The following is an 11,568-nucleotide window of genomic DNA, read 5'->3' on the forward strand; positions in this document are numbered from 1 at the left end:
TCGGACGCTGTAATGTGTTGAAGATGAACGCGAGGCCACGACTTCTGTATCGACTACAAGCCTTACCTATCAAAATACCCCAGACTTTCTTTCATGTGGTTCGCTCAATCTTTATCAAGTTCCTCTGGCGCGGAAAACATATGCGTATTGGTAGGGCAATGCTATTGTGACCGAAATTGCGGGGAGGTATTGGCTTCCCGGACCCTGCTCTATATTACACAGCGACGCACATGACACCGGTGGTTGACTGGTGCCGGTGTTCTGCCATATACTGTCCGGCCATGATATAGTGTCCGCGCCGTACTGCGCATGCGCAGTATGGAGCAGACGAAGCTTCGGAAAATCTCCGAAGCTGAACGGCGCCTGCGCGGTGAGTGGAGGTGGTAGCCCCACCATCCAAGCGGACATAGGGTTGTGAATATTAGAGGGTCCCTCGCAGGCGAGCTTTGCTCGCCACGCTTCGGGCTCGGCCTCGCTGCGCTCGGCTCTTTTATATTCTTACTCTATGTCCACTTGGATAGTGGGTATAGAACCTGGACTCAGTGCGCAGGCGCCGTTCATGCTCGGCAATTTTCTGAATCTGTGTTGCTGTGTACTGCGCATGCGCAGTACACAGCGGACACTATCCGATGGGGGACCATATGTGATAAGACACCGGCATGGGGAACTGAAGCTATGGGTCAAGCTAGAGCAGGAGATGGCGCGGGTTCCACTGGCTGGTCTGCCTTGGGCGGGGAGGCCATTGGAGCCCTGTGTGACTACTCACCCGTTAATTGGCCCCTCGCTCGCCGAGATGGATAGTTTTTTTCACCTTTCCCACCTGACTAACTTCCCTTCTCCTATGACCCCAATTATTGGACATCCTAGATTCCCTCCGGGCCTGTCTGACCAGGCCTTTACCAGGCAAGCCCCGAAAGGGCTTCTGAGAGCAGCCCTATTTCTTGGACCCACGGGCTTGATTCCCATGGGGACCATACTGCTAGAGCAAGTACCTGTTGCATTGAATAGCTGGAGAGCTAGACAGCTAATCCATTTCCTCGGATCACTACCTAACCATTCGTTCTTCTCTAGACAGTTCCACCCCTTCGAGGAACTTTGCCTGGATGATGGCCCAATTCGTGGTTCCCTCTCTAGGTCCTACCAAATCCTGACAGACGCACAATCCTCCACGGATCCACCCTTCCTAGCTAAATGGAAAAGGGACTTACAAACTACATTCTCCAAACCACAGAAGGACAGAATACTCTTTTTCGCCCATAAGTCGTCACTCTGCAGTAAATATCAGGAGATCTCATTTAAGCTGATCACACGCTGGTATCGTACACCGGTGGTGTTGGCCAAAATATTCCCCGGTCAATCTGACCGCTGCTGTCGCTGTGGGCAACAGACTGGCACCATTCTCCACATTTTCTGGGAATGCCCTAAATTACAAACATTCTGGCAGCCTGTCCTGAGACTCATCCACAAGTTCACAGACATTTCCTTAGCCAATGATCCCGCAGCAGTTCTTCTCAATCTAACTCCTATGTCGAGAAAGCGTTATCATAAGTCCTTACTTAAACATCTCCTCAATGCAGCTAGGGCCTGCATCCCAAGTCAGTGGAAAGAGCAATCTGCTCCAATGGTGACCCAGTGGTTTGCAAGGGTAAATGATATTGAACGAATGGAAGACCTGACTGCCACAATGAGGGATAAAACGGAGGAGCATGGGAACAGATGGTTCTACTGGACCCAGTTTCGCTTTTCGGAAGAATACCTCCGTGAGACATAGTAAGCTCATGGTGATCGTTGGAGATCGCTGTTCCAAACGTTGGACAGCTGATGAGCTGGTGAGCCGAGCGTGTCTCTTGCTCCCTGGGAGGGGACCCCACCCTATCCACTCTACCCACGACACCCCCTTACCCCTTCTTTTCCTTTTCTGCCATTTCCTTCCCCAATCTTCTCTTTCCCCTTCTCCCTCCTTTCAGTTCTACTATTTCCCTTCTTAACTCAAAAAAGGGAAAAGAAAATGGTATGTTCCGACCCCATTTGACTACTACACAATACTCTTCCCCTATCTATGGATATCTAAACTCTTCGAGGGTAGCAGGGCTAGTATCAATACTATTTTAAGTGATAGAGGATCCCAACGAGATGGAGCTTTAATCTCATCTTGATATGACCGCAAAGCTGTACACGTGCTATTCTCCTCAGACTTCTTACCATTGGCTCTGATATCCATGCAATATGATCGTTTGTTTGTAACTATTTGAATCACACATTCTGTGAAGTTGCCTTTGCATTGTATGTCGCATACTACTAAATAAAAAAAAATAAAAAAACAGAAGCCTATGGCACCTGGTATTCCCAGGCGGTCTCCCATCCAGGTACTAACCAGGCCCGACACTGTTTAGCATCCGAGATCAGACGAGATTGGGTGCTTTCAGGGTGATGGGGCCGTAGGTGATCTCTTCGGGCACTCTCAACCCTCTTGACAAATGCCAAGATGGTCACCTTGGGAAACAAGTGAAAAAAAAAACAGGTCAATGTCAACAACATAAAAAGAAGAATACGGCACCTGGTATTCCAACGCCATCTCCCATCCAGGTACTAACTAGGCCCAACCCTTCTTAGCCTCAGAAAAGAGAAGAGATAGGGCTCTTTCAGGGTGATGCTGCTGTAAGCGATCTCTTTGGGCACTCTCAACCCTCTTGACAAATGCCAAGATGGTCACCTTGGGAAACAAGCAAAAAAAAGAAAACGAATCAACGCCAACAACATAAAAAGAAGCCTACAATAACTGGTAATCCCAGGTGGTCTCCCATCCAGGTACTAACCAGGCCCGACTCTTCTTAGCCTCCAAGATCAGACGGGATTGGGTGCTTTCAGAGTGATGTGGCCATAGGCAATCTCTTCAGGCACTCTCAACCCTCTTGACAAACACCAAGATGGTCACTTTGGGAAATAAGCGAAAAAAAAACAGGTCAACGCCAACAACATAAAAAGAAGTCTACGACACCTGGAATTCCCAGGCGTTCTCCAATCCAGGTACTAACAAGGCCCGACTCTATTAGCCTCCAACATCAAACGAGATCGGGTGCTTTCAGGGTGATGTGCCCGTAGGCAATCTCTTCAGGCACTTTCAACCCTCTTGACAAACGCCAAGATGGTCACCTTGGGAAACAAGCAAAAAAAAGAAAACGAATCAACGCCAACAACATAAAAAGAAGCCTACAATAACTGGTAATCCCAGGTGGTCTCCCATCCAGGTACTAACCAGGCCCGACTGTTCTTAGCCTCCAAGATCAGACGAGATTGGGTGCTTTCAGAGTGATGTGGCCATAGGCAATCTCTTCAGGCACTCTCAACCCTCTTGACAAACACCAAGATGGTCACTTTGGGAAATAAGCGAAAAAAAAACAGGTCAACGCCAACAACATAAAAAGAAGTCTACGACACCTGGAATTCCCAGGCGTTCTCCAATCCAGGTACTAACAAGGCCCGACTCTATTAGCCTCCAACATCAAACGAGATCGGGTGCTTTCAGGGTGATGTGCCCGTAGGCAATCTCTTCAGGCACTTTCAACCCTCTTGACAAACGCCAAGATGGTCACCTTGGGAAACAAGCAAAAAAATAAAAATAAGTCGGAAGCTAGAGACAATACGGCCCGAGTCCTCAATTTAATCCATGCAGCGCATGTACAGGGAAGGCCCTTGCTTATGTTGTCAACGGACGCGGAGAAGGCCTTTGACAGGGTGGCCTGGCACTTTATGCAGGCCACCCTGGAACATATAGGTCTTGGCCCCAACATGATGAGCTGGGTAATGTCGCTTTACTCCACGCCATCGGCAGCGGTACGGGTGACCGAGTGGTGCTCGGACTCTTTCCCCATCACTAATGGGACGAGGCAGGGGTGCCCTCTGTCTCCCCTAATTTTAATTCTGACACTGGAACCACTTATGTGTCACGTTTGGAATGACCCGAATATTACTGGCATATCCAAACCCTCGGCACACCACAAAATTGCGGCGTACGCTGACGATCAAATTTTTTCCGTCTCCAATCCACACATTTTGCTTCCCAAAATACTTGCGTCTCTACAGCGACACGGCAGCCTATATGTATTGAATATATCGGTTCCGGATGGTGAGGCCAAGAGGCTCCGCTCCTCTTTTCCATTCTACTGGGCTGAAAAATCTATACGTTAACTGGGCGTTGACTTTGCAGCGGATTTAGCGCAATTGTACCTGCTTAATTTTGTCCCTCTCCTGGATAGACTGAAATCTGATTTGGGAAACTGGCATGCTTTAACACTGACCTGGTTCGGGCGCTGTAATGCATTCAAAATGATGGCCCTCCCTCGGATCTTATACATGTTCCAGACATTACCGATCCGGTTACCCCCAATTTTTTTCAGATGACTGCAGGTGCTGCTCCGGGACTTTATTTGGGCGCGCAAACCGCCCAGAGCCCGTTTGCAATTGCTTGCCAGACCAAAGGACAAGGGGGGTCTGGGTCTCCCAGATCTCAGACAATACTACAGAGTGACTCTGCTAGCGAGAGTCGTTGATTGGCATTGTAATGGCCCACACAAGCAGGGGGTGGAGATGGAGATTGAGGATGGATCCATTCCCCTATTGACCTCCCCGTGGCTCCTGTCCTCCCTACCAAAAGACCTCAGAGGTCACCCCGTAGTGGGAGCTACGTTGGCTGTTGTGCGGAGGTTGTTCCGCTGCACACACATTGCTCCCCTGCCATCACCAATGACTCCGGTTATAGGTAATCCAGACTTCCCACCGGGATTTACCAACAAGAAACTGCGACAGTTGACAGTGGTGGGGAAACAGCGTCTGGGAGAGGTGTGGCCCACGGGAGGGCTCCCGACCACGCAAACTGTCGCCAAGCTTTCTGACCCTCCGCTTGACTTGTTTAGTGCTTATCAACTTCGTCACTTTCTTCTGGCCATACAAAGGGCCCCCTACACTCCTAGAGACCTGACACCCTATGAATCCATCTGTCACAAAAGGGAACCTGTGCGACACACCCTCTCCCTCCTGTACAACCTATTGAGTAGTCAGGAGGAGGAGTCAACCCCCACCATTTATCCACAAATGGGAGAGGGACTTTGGCATCACATTTACCCCACAACAGATAGGGAAGATCCTGACCTTAGTACATAAAGCTTCCATCGCAAACCAATATCACGATACAAGATAGTCTCACGCTGGTATAGAGTCCCATACCTTCTGAATAAAATGGATAGATCGATCCCGGATGTTTGTTGGAGGTGAAATTCAGATATGGGGACCATGGGACACCTTTTCTGGGCATGCCCGACCTTGAGGAACTTTTGGGTTCCCAGTAGTGTGCCTTCTACACTTGACCGAACAGCCTGTTCGAAAATACAAAAAAACCCTCACGATGCACCTCCTGAATGCCGCCCGGGCCTGCATTCCCGCACTGTGGAGGCAGCCTCAGCCCCCATCCAAGGTGCTGTGGTATTCCAAAGTCAATCATATTCTCCGGATGAAAGAATTGACCGCCACCCTTCACAACACTGAAGAGGCATTTAGTGTTACATGGAGGCCCTGGAGGTATTTTACTGTTACGCGAGACTACATTCGGGAGGTGAGCAGTGCCTCCGTCCCAGAAAACGACTGAACATCTAACGTTTACCTACGTAGGCCATGTCTGCCCTGGGTGGCATTCCCCCCTCCCTTTTTGTCTTTATTTTTCTTTTTTTTCCCCGCCGCCATCCCCCCACCTCCTCTCTCTCCGTCTTTGCACTCTCTTCTTCCCCCGTCCTCCCTTTTGACTATGCCTTGTCTCCTTACTAGCCTTCGGGACCCAGAAGAACCCCAGGGTTCTGGACATGACCGGCTCATATTTTACTCTGGTTCACGTAGGTCATGATAAGCTGGCTCGCTGTGGTCCCAGTTGTTCTCCATGATTACATTTGTCCGAACGGAGTTGCACTAGTTATACTGTACTACATGTCGGAGGTGGGGTTTCTCTATTTTCTGCATGAAACTGTAGGACTCCCCTCTGAGAACCCAGAGTTATTTGGCTGCCTATTTTTTCTGGCTCATGCTGTATGGTTGACTGTTATATTTATGTTGTTCTACTTAATAAAAGAATAATAAAAATTAAAAAAATAAGTCAATGTCAACAACTTAAAACTAAAGCCTATGGCATCGAGAAATCCCAGGCGGTCTCCCATCCATGTACTAACCATGTCCCAACCCTGCTTAGCCTCTGGGATCAAATGCACGCTCAACCCTCTTGACAAACGCCAAGATGGTCACCTTGGGAAACAAACAAAAAAAACAAGTCAACGCCAACAACATAAATAGAAGCCTGCGGCATCTGGAAAACCCAGGCGGTCTCCCATCCAGGTACAAACCAGGCCCAACCCTGCTTAGCCTCTGAGACCAAACGAGATTGGGGGCTTTCAGGGTGTTGTGCCCGTAGGCAATTTCTTTGTGCACTCTCAACCCTCTTGACAAATGCCAAGATGGTCACCTTGGGAAACAAGGGAAAAAAAACAGGTCAAAGCCAACAACATAAAAAGAAGCCTACGGCATCCGGAATTCCCAGGCGATCTCCCAATCAAGACACTAACCAGGCCAGATCCTTCTATGTCACCTGGTCTTCCCAGGCAGTCTCCCATCCAGGTACTAACCAGGCCTGATGCTGCTAAGCCTCTGAAATCAGACGAGATCGGGTGCTTTCAGGGTGATGTGGCCGTAAGCGTTCTCTTCAAGACACGCCCAACCCTCTTGACAAACGCCAAGATGGTCGCCTTGAGAAACAAGCGAAAAAAACAGTTCAAAGCCAACAACAAAAAAAGAAGCCTATGGCACCTGGTATTTCCAGGCGGTCTCCCATCCAGGTACTAACCAGGCCCGACACTGTTTAGCCTCTGAGATCAGATGAGATTGGGCGCTTTCAGGGTGATGGGGCCGTAGATGATCTCTTTGGGCACTTCCAACCCTCTTGTTAAACGCCAAGATGGTCACCTTGGGAAACAAGCGAAAATAAACAGGTAAACGCCAACAACATAAAAAGAAGCCTACGGCACCTGGTATTCACAGATGGTCTCCCATACAGGTATTAACCAGGCCGTACACTGCTAGGCCTCCGAGATCAGATGAGATTGTGCGCTTTCAGGGTGATGTGGCCATAGGTGTTCTATTTAGACACTCTCAAACCTCTTGACAAATACCAAGATGGTTATCTTGGGAAACAAGTGAAAAAAAAAAGGTCAACGCCAACAACATAGACCCTGGCGGTCTCCCATCTGACCCAGACCCTGCTTAGCCTCTGAGATCGGGCGCTTTCAGGGTGATGTGACCTCAGGCAAACGCTTTGGGACATACTCAAAACTCTTGACTGATGCTAAAATGGTCACCTTGGGAAACAAGCGAAAGAAAAACAGGTCAAAGCCAACAATATAAAAAGATTCCTACGGACCCTGCTTAGCCTCTCAGATCAGATGAGATCGGGCGCTTTCAGGGGAATGTGGCCGTAGGAGATTTCTTTGGGCTCTCTCAGCCCTCTTGACAAATGCCAAGATGATCACCTTGGGAAACAAGCGGAAAAAAAAAAACATGTCAACGCCAACAACATAAAAAGAATCCTACGGCACCTGGTATTCCCAGTTGGTCTCCCATCCAGTTACTAATCAGGCCCGACAATGCTTAGCCTCCGAGATCAGACAAGATCAGGCACTTTCAAGGTGATGGGGCCATAGGCGATCTCTTCGGGCACTCTCAACCATCTTGACAAACGCCAACATGGTCATCTTGGGAAACAAGCGAAAAAAAACAAGTCATTGCCAACATTGGAGGCTAAGCAGGGTTGGGCAATCAGTTTCCTTGCCTGAAATAGGCATCTCAGAACTGCCATCTGGCTACTTCCCGGGTTTCCAACTCCTTCAACTAATCCCAGGAGACAATACTTCGCCTCCATCCTGGTGGAGGTTCCAACCACCCGATCAATGGTTCCTGTCACCTCTGTCCAGTAGCGGATCAATTTTGGGCCTCTCCAAAACATGTGCATCATGTCTCCCCCCATGTTCCCGCACCGGGGGCAACTTGCGTCCGGCCGTTCGGCCAAACTGAAAAAGTTTACGAGGAGCATAATAGGTTCTATATAATAAGAACAGATGTGACATCCTGTGTGAGGAGAGCCACAATTCACCACAGGCAGGATTCCTGTGGCCAATTATAGCTCGGGGGGTTTAGTACACACCCCACACTATATAAGGCCGCCAGCACGGCGGCCTTGTATAGTGTGTTGCGGTGGTCAGGGAAAGAGGACGATAGGCAGGGACAGTGTCTTTACTGCTTGGGAACCTAGCACTGTTACAGTGGGTGTTATGTGCCTCCTGCACAGTACACACCTGAAGCTACCCTTTATTACTGGTGTTCAATTTCTGCAATACATGCATCTGCAGTGCAGAAGTTAGAGTCGGTGTTGTGTGCCTCCTGCACAGTATACACCTTATTGCTGGTGTTCTGTTTCTGTAATACAGGAACCTAGTACTGTTACAGTGCTAGGGTGTACAGAGAAGCTGGTATATATAGAAGACTACAGCATACAGAAGAAAGGCTAGTGAATACAGAATACAGGTTTCGTGTATGTAGATAGGCTTGAGTATACAGAGATGCTAGAGTAAACAGTGAGGCTGGGGTACACAGAGAGGCTAGTTTAAAGACAAATACAAAGATGTTAGTGTATATAGAGAGGTTAGTGTATAGAGAGAGTCGAGTGTATACAGAAAGGACAGTGCATATAGAGAAGCTACTGTATACAGAAAGGGTATACATGAAAGCTGACATTCTATACAGAAGACTGGGTAGTGTATACAGAGAGTCTAGTGGGTACAGAAGACAGGCTGGTGTATTCTAGCTAGTTTTTACAGTCTAGTGTATACAGAAGACAGGCTGTGGTATACAGAGAGTTTAGTGTATTCAGAGAGTCTAGTGTATACAGTCGGCGAGTGTATACATAAGACTGGCTAGTTTACACAGTGTTTACAGAGATGCAAGAGTGTACAGAGAAGCTGGTATATATAGAAGACTACAGCATACAGTAGAAAGGCTAGTTAATACACAATACAGAAGACTCGTGTATGTAGATAGGCTTGAGTATACAGAGATGCTAGAGTAAACAGTGAGGCTGGGGTACACAGAGAGGCTAATTTAAAGAGAGGCTAGTATATACAAAGATGTTAGTGTATATAGAGAGGTTAATGTATAGAGAGGGTCGAGAGTATACAGAAAGGACAGTGCATATAGAGAAACTAGTGTATACCAGAAGACAGGCTTGGGTATACATCAAAGCTGACAGTGTATACAGAAGACTGAGTAGTGCATACAGAGAGTCTATTGGGTAAAGAAGACAGGCTGGTGTATTCTAGCTAGTTTTTACAGTCTAATGTATACAGAAGACAGGCTGTGGTATACTGAGGGTTTAGTGTATTCAGAGAGTCTAGTGTACAGAGATGCAAGGGTGTACAGAGAAGCGAGAAGCTAGTATATATAAGGCTAGTGAATACAGGCTAGTGAATACAGAATACAGACTCGTGTACGCAGATAGGCTTGAGTATACAGAGATGCTAGAGTAAACAATGAGGCTGGGGTACACAGAGAGGCTAATTTAAAGAGAGGCTAGTATATACAAAGATGTTAGTGTATATAGAGAGGTTAGTGTATAGAGAGAGTCGAGTGTATACAGATAGGACCGTGCATCTAGAGAGACTAGTGTATACAGGAGACAGGCTTGGGTATACATCCAAGCTGACAGTGTATACAGAAGACTGGGTAGTGTATACAGAGATTCTAGTGGGTACAGAAGACAGGCTGGTGTATTCTAGCTAGTGTTTACAGTCTAGTGTATACAGAAGACAGGCTGTGGTATACAGAGGGTTTAGTGTATTACAGAGATGCAAGGGTGTACAGAGAAGCTAGTATATATAGAAGACTACAGCATACAGAAGAAAGGCTAGTGAATACAGAATAAAGGCTGGCTTCTACGGAGAGGCTACCACTACGGAGATGCAGAACACTATCTAGGGTATATAGAGAGGCTAGATTATACAGAGAGGCTAGTGCATAGAGTATATTGTATATAGAAGCCTGGTTAGTGTATACAGAGAAGCTAGTGTGTACAGAAGAAAGGCTAGACAGGCTATAAAGAGAGACACGTTTTTACAGAAGACAGTTTGGGGTATACAGAGATGCTAGTTTATACAGAGAGACTAATGTATACAGAAGACAGGCTAGGGCATACAGAAGACAGAAGACGGGCTAGTGTATTCAGAACATAGGCTAGTGTATATCGAAGACAGGCTATTGTATGCAGAAGACCGGCTAGTGTAAACATACTGGTGTATATAGAGAGGCTAGTGAATTTAGAGGGTAGGCTAAGTGATAACAGAAGACAATCTGGGCTATACAGAGACATCCCATCATTTCATCTAGCTCACATCTCTAATGGAGTTTGTCTCATTGCCAGGTTATGCCTTTTCATTATTATGCTAAATATAGATCACTACACGATTTTAATCATCCACATCAAGCATGCAATAAAACTATCATACATCAAAATAAACCATGTACTCTTTTGCTCTATTTTGCATATTTGTACTGGGACTGTGAGTATGTGACAGTCCTGACACACCATCCTGACTTATTTTTCTTTATTTCTTATTAGAAATGGAGAGTACTATCTCAAAATCCGCTTAAATCTATTCACTTCCATGAGTTCTACCGCTAATTGTACCTTAATGCAAAATGTTCACAAAACCATCCATTTGCTACCAGACATGCTGCACATACTAAGAGTAATGTAACTATCGCTCTCTAACGATGTAAACAGTTTTATTACTTTTCTGACATTGACCGAGTATCTCTGACATTAACTGAGTATCTCTCTGCACTATGATCTTAATAATAATAATAATAATAATAGGATTGTGTAATGCAAAGATCAACTAGTCTAATATAAGCTTTCTCATTGGTACCGGCATATCCTTTAAATTTAGACTAACGCAACTATTTCTCGGCCATTTTCAAGCTAAGCTTTCAATCTCTTACCTTTGAACAGCGATACTTCCTCCCTACAATATTAAGCCATTTAAATGTCCTATTGGTCGCCTATATTATACAACTATTTGAAAAGCCTATATGTAGAGAATAAAACTAGTCTTACATCTTAATAAAACAGTTTTATTGCTCAACCAGTATCAGCTGTCATGACAAATAATCGTTTCCACTATTTGAGTCTATTTTCTGTATTACTTCTTTTTCTCCACCTTATCCTGTCACAGTTAAAACACAGTGACAAAACATTTCTTTTTACCGCAGCAAAATGTGAGAAAAGCAGTATAAGCCGTCTTTCTGCCATATGCAACCATCTCTCGCTACCTCTATGCAATAGGATTCTCTTTCCAGTGGAAACGGAAAACAGTCAGTGTAAGCCGTCTTCGTGCGCAGCAAAATTAATGGAACGATTTACACGTTGGAATTTGCAAGCTACGTCAATTTACTGTTAAATAGAGTACCTTTGCATTTATCCCTTGA

General features: G+C 46.3%; 5 pseudogenes; all 5 read right to left on the reverse strand.

Annotated features, from left to right (window-relative positions):
• Positions 1-2,325: 2,325 nt before the first annotated feature.
• On the reverse strand, positions 2,326-2,444 carry LOC143957596 (5S ribosomal RNA; annotated as a pseudogene).
• A 323-nt stretch (positions 2,445-2,767) lies between these two features.
• LOC143957255 (5S ribosomal RNA) lies at positions 2,768-2,886 on the reverse strand (annotated as a pseudogene).
• Positions 2,887-3,207: 321 nt separating this feature from the next.
• On the reverse strand, positions 3,208-3,326 carry LOC143957366 (5S ribosomal RNA; annotated as a pseudogene).
• Positions 3,327-6,831: 3,505 nt separating this feature from the next.
• On the reverse strand, positions 6,832-6,950 carry LOC143957477 (5S ribosomal RNA; annotated as a pseudogene).
• A 666-nt stretch (positions 6,951-7,616) lies between these two features.
• Positions 7,617-7,735, reverse strand: LOC143957527 (5S ribosomal RNA; annotated as a pseudogene).
• Positions 7,736-11,568: the final 3,833 nt, after the last annotated feature.

Source organism: Lithobates pipiens, unplaced genomic scaffold, assembly GCF_037356315.1.
Source record: "Lithobates pipiens isolate NorthernLeopardFrog02 unplaced genomic scaffold, aLitPip1_a1.2 Scaffold_52, whole genome shotgun sequence".
Classification (NCBI taxonomy): domain Eukaryota; kingdom Metazoa; phylum Chordata; class Amphibia; order Anura; family Ranidae; genus Lithobates; species Lithobates pipiens.